This window comes from Rutidosis leptorrhynchoides, chromosome 6 (genome assembly GCF_046630445.1).
Source record: "Rutidosis leptorrhynchoides isolate AG116_Rl617_1_P2 chromosome 6, CSIRO_AGI_Rlap_v1, whole genome shotgun sequence".
Taxonomy (NCBI): Eukaryota; Viridiplantae; Streptophyta; class Magnoliopsida; order Asterales; family Asteraceae; genus Rutidosis; species Rutidosis leptorrhynchoides.
The window spans coordinates 274,436,534-274,449,032 of record NC_092338.1 but is presented as its reverse complement, the minus strand read 5'-3'; positions in this window follow the sequence as shown (position 1 = coordinate 274,449,032).

The window sequence follows — 12,499 nt, the reverse complement described above, 5'->3', positions numbered from 1 at the left end:
GGTAAAGTTTAAGTATAGTAAAAGTATAAAACTATGTACGTATAATACGCGTATAAATATATATAATATTAATTTAAATTGTTATATATATTTAATAAAATAAAATATAAAAATCATTATCTTTATCATACTGGTTAAGTAATGAGTTGTCAAAAGTGGTTCTAGATATTTATAAAAGTTATATACGTTTTAATAATAAAGTTCTTTTTAAACTGAAAACGTTTTTGTACATTTGAAACTAAATAGATCAATCGAGTCTTTATGAGATTCAATCTTCCAATATCCTTTGTCTAGTTCTCAATGATTCACAATTTGTTCTTATTTATAAATCACTTTACCATTTTCCGAATATTGTTAAAATGGAAAGATTTCTCAAATCAACGTGGGCCTTTCAACAGAGACTTGTAATCATAATTCAATATATCTGATAATTTAATCATTTGATCTTATCTTCTAATTCCATTGATAAATATTTTGAAACAGATACAATCATATAAAGTATTTAATCTAATATTTTGTTTACGTTTCAAGTTATAATATATATACACATATACATATATAATCATATTCGTTTAATGGTTCATGAATCGTTGGAACTTGGTCGAGGTTGAATGAATGTATGAACATAGTTTAAAATTCTTGAAATTTAACTTAACAAATATTGCTTATCGTGTCGGAAACATATAAAGATTAAAGTTTAAATTTGGTTGGAAATTTCCGGGTTGTCACAGTATCTACCCGTTAAAGAAATTTCGTCCCAAAATTTGAGTGGAAAGGTCGTGAATGATAATAAGTATGTTTTCATGATGCATACGGGCTGAAAATTAGAGTTTTATCATCAGCGAATAATTTGGATAAACAATCCATTTATATGAAGAGAACGAAGTGTAGATTAATCTTATCATTTGACGTAGATATGATTGATTCCCAGATTTCAAGGGATTTGAAGAAAATCTTCTTAATAAGATTTGACTCTCCGGTAATCAAGGGAATTAGGATCCGCTTTAAATGCGATAGTCCATTTTAATTGTTCTGTCGGAGATTTTCTTATAAATTCACCTCCTTCGTTTCCTTACAACTCACACCTTCTGTTGATGCATTTTATACAGGTCCCTAGACATCTACCCATGTCCATTGCAGGTACAACAGTTTACAGGTCACCATGATTGCTCGTTATTATCCTATCCGTGTTTGTAAGTGGTTACAGGAACTGCAGGAACGAGATTTAGATGTTTGACTATATTAGACTTAGTCAGACCTACGAGTGAAGCCTCACTAGTACGGCTGACAGGCTCATACGCACGGTTGATACTGAGTTAAGTCACAATTACAACCTAAATGAGAAGACACGAGTGAGTGATCACCCGTACGGCTGATGAAGCCAACTCGCACGTGTGATGAATGAATCGTATGGGTGAGTCAACATCAGGGGTATATAAAGTCTTATGTTCTTCATTTTAGATTAAGCCTCTCATTTGTTACACACACTCAGATCTAGTGAGCTCTTCCGATTCTCTCTCAGTCCAAATCACCCAGGTGGTGAATAATAGCTCTAGGTGTTGATCTAATCACACTTGATTTAGTTGTGGTTTAACTAAATTAATCAAAAAAAACTTAACCTATTTACTAGAGGGTTTGATTCACTTATTCTGCCATTGTGTGAGTTAAATCTATTGATTTCTAAGTTCCTAGTCATGTTTCATCACCTTCTATTCTTTCCCCCTCACCTCATATTTTAAAGTATTCATCAATATGCTCCATCCAGTTCTGATTCTCGATATACTTCTAACTTTCATATCGGTCATTCTTCTTTTTCATCTACCGCCGGAAGAATCTATTTACTTCTACTATACTCTTGGGTTTATAGTGTTTCTAGTTCTCCCGTGTCTTTATATTACTATATGCATCGATATATATGGTTTATAATTTCTGGTTTGTCGTTGGGCTTTATATGTTTCCTTATATTTCAAAGTCTCTGCTTCTGTCTTCTATAATCATTATCATTCATAGTTAATGCTCTTTTTTATTTGCTGCAATTTATACCCCAATTTCTATTTCGGAGTTTTGTCCTTTCGTTTCTTCTTCTTGCGATTAAGCACCGCTTGTAATGGTCCAGAATTCACAGATATGAATTTCGGAATGAACATTATTAATGTTCTAGGAAGGAAATTATGATGGCACGATCTTGACTTGTCAAATTACTAGAATACCTTGAAAAAGGCCGAATCATCAAGAAATATTTTCTTGATATTTTAGAGGTTAAATAGAATACAAGAGTCGTATAACATGGCACATGATGATGTTATGATCTGTGAGTCATCACGTTCCATTTAGAAACTCAGCATGACTTACTGTAATATAATCACATTGATCAAGTGTCATTATATTATACTAATTCATGCTTCAGTTCCCAACACTACTTCAAAATATTCCTATTTTAAACTTGAATGTTTCAGAATTTAGAAACTAAAATAGTTTCTTTTATGATGTAATACAGATAGCGCGAAGAGGTAAATGATTTCAAATAAGAAAAATTAAGAAAATATCTTCAGAAATATGGAGGATATTTATAATGAAAGATATGATGATATTTTAGAATTTCTAATATCAGAGGATGATGAATCATATTGTCCGCAGGGATTTAGAGTCAGGAGCAAGGTATTCGTTAATGACTTCAGCAGGTACTGAATCATTTGGATCCTTTGAAGTCAGGTTCAGTCTTTGTAATTTGTCCACAGCCTCCTTCCTACTTTGCTCAATCCGTTTTCCAGTTTCAAAACTTCTCTTTTTCTGCGCTTTGCCAGCACACTTCATCATTATCATCCAGCTTTTACCGTTTAAAGTCGTTTATAGTTTTTGCTGCTTCATCAGCATTTTTTCCATTTTTGGAGAACCAATTCGTAGTCGGAGTGTTTTTCAGAAACTTCACATTCAAATTATGTCCAGAAGATAGACGTTATAAATACACATATAACTGTTGGCGTATACATTCTGCGAGATTTCAAAATACTGATTGCTAATTCCCAATGATTCGTATGGCAATTCTCATTACAAAATGCGAATGAGTAAATGATGGGGTTTCAATGAATAATTATAATGACTTTTTGGAGAGGCTAAAGTCAAAGGGTAATGAAGTTGTTGGTACATCTGCTAATAATGTGGTGAAATGTAAAAGGTTCCCTGGTAACGATGGTGTATATCTCAAGGTTATAATAAGGTTAGTCTGACTGAAAAGTCGAAGTTGACTTGCTGGAGCTGTGACAAAACTGGCTACTTTGAATAGGAGTCGCAAAGTTATTTTTGCTAATAAATGCCAAAGAATCTGACGCGGATACGTTGTTTAAAATTTTACTTTGGTTTCAAGAGTTTTTCGAGTACATAACTGTGGGTAACATGTGGTTGGATCATCATCTTGATTGCTCATCATTTGAAGTGTCTTCAGAAATTTTCGAAGGGTTTGAACACAGATTGTAATCGTTAACATACATTTGATATTCTAACACAATTTTGAAGTCAAAATATAGCTTGTGAAAGATGTAAGGATCTAAGAGTGATGATTTTGGTCATATCTCAAGTTGAATTTTGAGATTTCAAAATCAGAATATGTAATTAAATTTTGAATGAGTATGGTTGTTTTGATTTCTGTAAAAGAATGTATATTGTTGTGAAAATAGGGAGTATAATGGATGATTTGCTGAATCAGATTCGAAGAATGTAACATATTAATTGTGAATTTATATATCTCTCGAGTATTACCTACCCGTTAAAAAAAATTTCACAATTAATATTTTGTACAAAAGAATTTTATTACAGTCTTTATGAAAATATATATATGTATATTTTCTTCAGATGTAACATAGATTTAATGAGTTAATGTTAAATTAAACTCATTTGATTTACGATTGAAAGTAGAATTGAATATTCCCTAAAGGCTTTAAAAAGTACATAACTTTTACGCAGTATTTCTTTAATGACATTGAAATTATTAATCAATACTTCGTTATTTGTTGATGTATGATGTAAGGTTCGTGGAATTCTTGTGAATTTCGCAAAGTACGAACGATGTTATCTGAAAAAGTTTCGGGTACATCGATGATGAAAGTGTAAAATCAAATATATACTTGTTTTATTATGAATTGGAATTTGTTGAATTGTGACAGAGATTGTAGTTAATGCTGGTTAAGTTGCGGCCGAAGGACGTACATTATTGCATATTTGTAATATGAATTGACCGAGTAATTAAGATTTACACACAATAGCTTAGCATGAAAAGATTTATTTCAAAATATATATATATATATATATATATATATATATATATATATATATATATATATATATATATATATATATATATATATATACATATAATTTCTTCAGAGGGAATGAGTTAATTCTTCATAACTCGTTGATACAATATACACGTTATTGATTCGTAATGATGTCCACAGTAATTCTTGAACTGACGGAATTTGTGATGTTATCGGTGTTGTTGATTCGGATGTTGACTGTACTGACGATGCTGGTAACGTTGATGGTATTGTTGATGCTGTTAGTAAAGCAAGTTTAGCTTGTTAATCATACACCATTTTTGTCAGGGTTTCTACTCTTTCTTCTATCATTTTGGTTTGCTGAACTGATTTAAGGTTAGGGCTAGATTAGATAATCTCTAAGACTTTAGAGATTACATAATCGCCGCGGAATGTTTCTCCAATGAAGTTATGAATTAATACTTCTTCAGTTATTGTTGTTGGTACTCCTTGGCATCTATGGTGCGTATGGCGTTGATGCTCGTGGGACAGATTGTGAAGTTGAGGTTTACGATGCGGTTGTGGTTGGAGGTGGTAATGGTACTGTTGGCGTTGATGATGGTGGTACTGGTTATACTGCTGATGCTGCTGCTGGTGTTTGTAATCTCTGCACCATATTCTCCAAAGCCACTACCCGAGCGCGAAGCTCGTTGACTTCTTCTATTACACCAGGGTGATTGTCGGTTCGGACGAGCGGATAAATAAAATCTAAAATTTGATGTAATATATAATCGTGACGAGATACTCCGGAAATGAGCGAGAAAATGGTGTTTCGGACAGGTTCGCCGGTAAGTGCTTCAGGTTCTTCGTCAAGAGGGCAATGTGGTGGATGGAAGGGATCACCTTCTTCTTGTCTCCAATGATTGAGGAGGTGATAATGCTAAAAACGAACATATATTTCATAGCATTATTCCTCAAGAAAGACAAGCTTTTAGTTGCAATTGTTCTATTTACAAGTGATATTCGTTTAAATAATAAAAGGTGAAGACAAAAGACAAATTCGACGAATTGAAGACGCAAACGACCAAAAAGCTCAAAAGTACAAAAGACAATCAAAGAGGTTCCAATTATTGATAAGAAACGTCTCGAAATTACAAGAGTACAAGATTCAAAACGCAAAGTACAAAATATAAAATTGTACGTAAGGACGTTCGAAAATCCGGAACCGGGACCAGAGTCAACTCTCAACGCTCGACGCAACGGACTAAAAATTACAAGTCAACTATGCACATAAATATAATATAATATTTAAATAATTCTTATAATTATTTAATATATTATATTTATATTTAAACCGTCGGTAAACAAAGAGCCAAACTCTTCTGAGCTGTAAAAGTAAACTCCGCGACTCGCGGAGTTTGAAGGCCAAAAATGCCGCGAGTCGCGGAGCCCCAAGTTTCAAAAATCCCTATAAAAGCAACCGAATTCTGATCGCAAAAACCATCTATCTTTCTTTCTCTCCATTCATACGATATATTTATAATTTATATTTTAATTTTAATTTTAATTATAATTCTAATAATAAGGGTATGTTAGCGAATATTGTAAGGGTGTAAGTCGAAATTCTGTCCTTGTAACGCTACGCTATTTTTAATCATTGTAAGTTATGTTCAACCTTTTTACATTAATGTCTCGTAGCTAAGTTATTATTATGCTTATTTAATCCGAAGTAATCATGATGTTGGGCTAATTACTAAAATTGGATAATTGGGCTTTGTACCATAATTGGGGTTTGGACAAAAGAACGACACTTGTGGAAATTAGACTATGAGCTATTAATGGGCTTTATATTTGTTTAACTAAATGATAGTTTGTTAATGTTAATATAAAGATTTTCAATTGGGCGTCCCTATAAATTACCATGTACACTCGATCGGACACGATGAGCGGGGTATTTATATGTACGAATAATCGTTCATTTAACCGGACATGGGAATGGATTAATAGCCACTAGAATAATTAAAACAGGGGTGAAATTATGTAAAAGGACACTTGGTATAATTGATAACAAAATATTAAAACCTTGGGTTACACTTAGTCGACATCCTGGTGTAATTATTAAACAAAGTATTAAAATCTTGTTACAGTTTAAGTCCTCAATTAGTTGGAATATTTAACTTCGGGTATAAGGATAATTTGACGAGGACACTCACACTTTATATTTATGACTGATGGACTGTTATGGACAAAAACCAGACGGACATATTAAATAATCCAGGACAAAGGACAATTAACCCATGGGCATAAAACTAAAATCAACACGTCAAACATCATGATTACGGAAGTTTAAATAAGCATAATTCTTTTATTTCATATTTAATTTCCTTTATTTTATATTTAATTGCACTTCTAATTATCGCATTTTTATTGTTATTTTATTTAATTGCACTTTTAATTATCGTACTTTTTAATTATCGCAAGTTTATTTTATCGCACTTTTATTATTCGCAATTTCATTATCGTTATTTACTTTATGCTTTAATTTAAGTCTTGTATTTATTTTTAATATTTTACATTTGGTTTTAACTGCGACTAAAGTTTTAAAATCGACAAACCGGTCATTAAACGGTAAAAACCCCCCCTTTATAATAATAATATTACTTATATATATATTTGTATTTTTATAAAAGTAAACTAATATAGCGTTAAACTCTGTTTAAAGATTTCCCTGTGGAACGAACCGGACTTACTAAAAACTACACTACTGTACGATTAGGTACACTGCCTATAAGTGTTGTAGCAAGGTTTAAGTATATCCATTCTATAAATAAATAAATATCTTGTGTAAAATTGTATCGTATTTAATAGTATTTTCTGTTAAAATTAATATCTATTTTATATACCCCTCGCGAAACATCAAGTATTTTTGGCGCCGTTGCCGGGGAATCTCTTAAACGCCGGAAGCGCAACGCTATATATAAAAAAAAAGATTTTTAGTTAATTTTTATTAAAATTCGTTTTTGTAAAAATACGTTTTAATTATTCAAAAATATAAAAAGAAAAACAAAAATATAAGTATTTTTAAGATTTTGTTAAATATTTAAGTTTTATAAGTTTCTTTATTTTTATTTTAGTTTATAAAAATATAAGTTTTATTTAAATATCTTTTATTTATATAAAAACAGAAAACATAAAATACAAAAAAATAAATAAAGAAAAACGCGTCGAATTTTTTAACCTGTCAGTTGAATTTCTGAACCCCGCGACTCGCGGGTTTTGCTGCATCGAATACCGCGACTCGCGGAGATTTTCTAACAGGCGACAAAACCCTAATTCAGCATTAATTACGGATAATTATTAATTATTATTATTATTTAACCCTAATTATTATTATTATTATTATTATTAGTTTTATTATTACTTTTACTTTTTATTTAATTTATGTATTTAGTATTAATTAGTTTAATTAATTTATAAAATTAGTAGTTTTAATAAATACATAATATAAAAATAATATTTTTATAAAAATTGTACTTTTTACAACTTTTTGTATATTTTTATATTTTGTCCCTTTTTAATTGTTTTAGCGTAATATTTGTATTTTTAGCTCATATTTAGTTTTAAAATTAGTTTTTGCCATAGTTATTTTTACTTCTAGATTTTTAGTCTTTGCCGTAGAATTCCTTAAGTGCTTTTTCTTTAGACTAAGATTTAGGTGCTTTAGAATTTTGCGACGCCTTTTTAAGTTTTAGTTCCTTTTTAAGTTATTTTTATTTGGGATATAGTTTTTCCTGTAAGCTTTAATATTTTTAGACAACTTTTACTATGTACCAATTATCATTCCAATTAGTTATCTCAATTTGCGATTATAATTTTAAGTTAGTTGTAGTAATAAGGTTAGGTTAGTCAAGTATTTTTAATTTTTATAAGTTTCTTTTATTTTTCCGTCACCTTTTATTTTTCAACCATTTTTCTTTTTCGACCTTTTCCGACGAACTCTTTTTTTTCTTTCTTATTTCTCGCTATTCTAGTTTTAGGACATAGATTTTTATTCTACTTCTTATCTAAATTTCTTAAAATTACGAAAATTTATTTTAAGTGGTTAAATTAATAGACATCAAAATTTTCTGGTTCGTAGTAATAGTTGGATTTGTACGTGGACCGGGTTATTGGAACCAAACAGTCCTCAATTATATTGAGACCAAACGAATCCTGCCCCTCTGCTGCATCTTTTGGCTATTCGAAACGTGAGCAAAATCAGAAAAGTCTATTGATTGGATAACTTATTATAATTTTTCTTTCCTTTTAAAAACTAATACGATATTCAGTGAATGCACCGAGCAAGACGTTCACCACCTTTTGTACGTTCACCACCTTTTGTACGTTCACCACCTGTAACTAGATCAAGACATTTAGCAAATATAACCGCCGTTGATTTTTCTTTAGAATCGTCATCCAGTCAACCAAGTAGTTCAGTTCAAATTTCCGATAATCCATTTTTTGAACCCGACCTCACAATTGAGAATCCGGAGAATATTCAGGAACGGTTCGTAGATCCTGAACCACTAAACTTTCCCCCGGAACCACCAATCATTCAAACAAAGATTGTTGAGGAACGAACCATTAAATCAGAATCCTCTAGTGATTCCGATTCAACAAATTCAATTATGGAGAATCTGGAACCTTTAAGTATGGAAGACCGAATGAGAGCTAAACGCACTGGCCAAGGTCACGCAATTACTCATCCAGACATTAATGCGCCAGATTATGAAATCAAAGGACAAATTCTACACATGGTGACTAATCAATGCCAATTTAGTGGTGCGCCGAAGGAAGATCCAAATGAACATCTACGTACCTTTAATAGGATCTGCACACTATTTAAAATCCGAGAAGTGGAGGATGAACAGATATATCTTATGTTATTTCCCTGGACTTTAAAAGGAGAAGCCAAAGATTGGTTGGAATCGTTACCTGAAGGGGCAATTGATACATGGGATGTTTTAGTTGACAAATTTCTTAAACAATTTTTTCCAGCATCTAAAGCCGTAAGACTTCAAGCAGAAATTGTTACGTTCACACAAAAACCGAATGAAACTCTATATGAGGCATGGACAAGATATGGAAAGTTGTTAAGAGGATGTCCGCAACATGGTTTAGACACCTGTCAAATAGTACAAATATTCTACCAAGGATGCGACATCACTACAAGAAAAGACATAGATATAGCAGCTGGTGGTTCTATTATGAAGAAAACCGAAACTGATGCTTACAAAATTATTGATAATACTGCTTCCCACTCACATGAGTGGCACCAAGAAAAAGACATCTTTAGATCATCTAAAGCAGCTAGAGCCGATTCTAGCCATGACTTAGATTCCATTTCCGCAAAGATAGAAGCTGTGGAAAGACGAATGAAAAAGATGACTAAAGATATTCACTCAATACGAATTAGTTGTGAGCAGTGTGGAGGACCACATTTGACAAAAGATTGTCTCAGTATTGAATTAACAATGGAACAAAGAGAGAATATTTCATACATAAACCAAAGGCCTGGAAACAATTATCAGAATAATTATCAACCGCCAAGACCGATTTACAATCAAAACCAGAATTATAACCGAAATATTCCATACAACAACCAACAAGGTCCTAGCAATAAACAAGTATCCAATAATACTTACAATCAGCAAAGACCTAATCTTCAAAACAAGCCACCACAACAAACCGATGATAAAAATCCGAATTTAGAAGATATGATGACGAAGCTAGTTGAAACTCAAACGCAGTTTTTCACATATCAGAAACAAACCAATGAACAAAATGCTCAAGCATTTAGAAATCAACAAGCTTCTATTCAAAATCTAGAACAAGAAGTAAGTAACCTAGCAAGGTTAATAGGTGAAAGAAAACCGGGAAGTTTACCTAGTGATACAAATGCTAACCCCCGGAATGAAACAGCTAAAGCTATTACCACAAGAAGTGGTACAACGCTTAAACCACCGGAAATACCTGTAACTTCTGATGAAACTATTCCTACTCCACAAGAACCACAACCTGATCAAGATAAGGAAAAAGAACTGGTAGTTGAAAAGGTTAATGAAGATAACACAGTTAAGGCTAAACCTTATGTTAAACCATACCAACCACCACTTCCTTACCCGAGTAAAATGAAGAAAGAGAAACTTGAAGCCGAGCAATCCAAATTCTTGGATATGTTTAAACAGATAAATGTAAATCTTCCTTTCATTGATGTGATTTCAGGAATGCCTAGATATGCTAAATTCTTGAAAGATCTAATCTCAAATAGAAAGAAAATGGAAGAACTCTCGGCTGTTACTATGAATGCTAATTGTTCAGCAGTGCTGTTGAATAAGATACCAGAAAAATTATCTGATCCAGGAAGTTTCACAATTCCATGTTTTCTGGGTAGTCTTAGTTCAATAGAAGCATTGGCAGACTTAGGTGCTAGTATAAATCTAATGCCGTATTCACTATACACTAAACTAGACCTTGGAGAATTGAAACCAACAAGAATAAGCATACAACTAGCCGATAGATCAATAAAATATCCTAAAGGGATAATGGAGAACATGCTAGTTAAAGTTGGTACTTTAGTATTTCCAGTAGATTTTGTTGTTCTGGACATGGAAGAAGATTCTCAAGTTCCTCTCATATTAGGAAGACCATTCTTAAACACGGCTAAAGCAATGATAGACGTGTTCGGTAAGAAATTGACCCTAAGTATAGAGGATGAGAGTGTTACCTTTTCAGTTGATAGAGCAATGCAACAACCACAATCTGCAGATGATATATGTTATTATATTCAAACTATAGATGCACATGCAGAATTATTAGAAGAATTTCCAGAATTACAAGGAACAGGAGAATGTTCTTTAGGAGAAGGTAATGAACCAATTGATGAAGCTGAAATGTTAGCTACACTTATAGCTAATGGATATGAACCAACAACAGAAGAAATTCAAATGCTAAAAGAAGAAGACAGATATCGATACAAATCATCGATAGAAGAACCTCCGAAATTAGAGTTAAAGCCACTTCCAAACCATTTGGAATACGCTTATTTACATGGTGAATCTGAATTACCTGTAATAATATTGTCTTCTCTTACTGAAAATAAGAAATCACAACTCATTTTTGTGTTGAAAGCTCATAAACCAGCCATTGCATGGAAGATTCATGATATTAAAGGAATACGTCCTTCGTATTGCACACATAAAATCCTTATGGAAGAAGGTCATAAAATGTATGTGCAACGCCAACGAAGACTAAATCCTAATATGCAAGATGTAGTTAAGAAAGAGATTATTAAACTGCTAGACGCAGGTTTAATTTATCCAATTTCTGATAGTCCATGGGTAAGCCCAGTTCAATGCGTACCTAAGAAGGGTGGCATGACTGTCATTACAAATGAGAAAAATGAGCTTATTCCTACTAGGACTGTAACAGGATGGCGTGTGTGTATTGATTATAGAAAATTAAACGACGCCACCAGAAAAGATCACTTTCCCTTACCTTTCATAGATCAAATGTTGGAAAGATTAGCCGGAAATAGTTACTATTGTTTTCTAGATGGATTTTCCGGATATTTTCAAATTCCAATAGCACCCGAAGATCAAGAGAAAACCACATTCACGTGCCCTTATGGTACTTTTGCTTACAAACGCATGCCATTTAGACTTTGTAACGCCCCTGCAACCTTTCAAAGGTGTATGATGGCGATTTTTCACGACATGATAGAAGAATGCATGGAAGTATTCATGGATGACTTTTCAGTCTTCGGTGATACATTTAAATCATGTCTAGTTAATCTGGAACGAATGCTTATTAGATGCGAACAATCAAATCTAGTACTTAATTGGGAGAAATGCCATTTCATGGTTAAAGAAGGCATCGTTCTTGGACATAAAATTTCAAAAGAAGGAATTGAAGTGGATAGAGCTAAAGTAGATGTAATTGCTAAACTTCCACATCCCACCAATGTTAGAGGAGTTAGGAGTTTACTAGGGCATGCCGGTTTTTACCGACGTTTCATAAAAGATTTTTCTAAAATTGCCACTCCTATGAATAAACTCCTAGAAAAGGATGCTCCATTCATCTTTTCAGATGAGTGTATCAAATATTTTAATATTCTTAAAGAAAAACTCACTAATGCGCCGATCATGATAACACCAAATTGGAATCTACCATTTGAACTAATGTGCGATGCAAGTGATTTTGCAATGGGA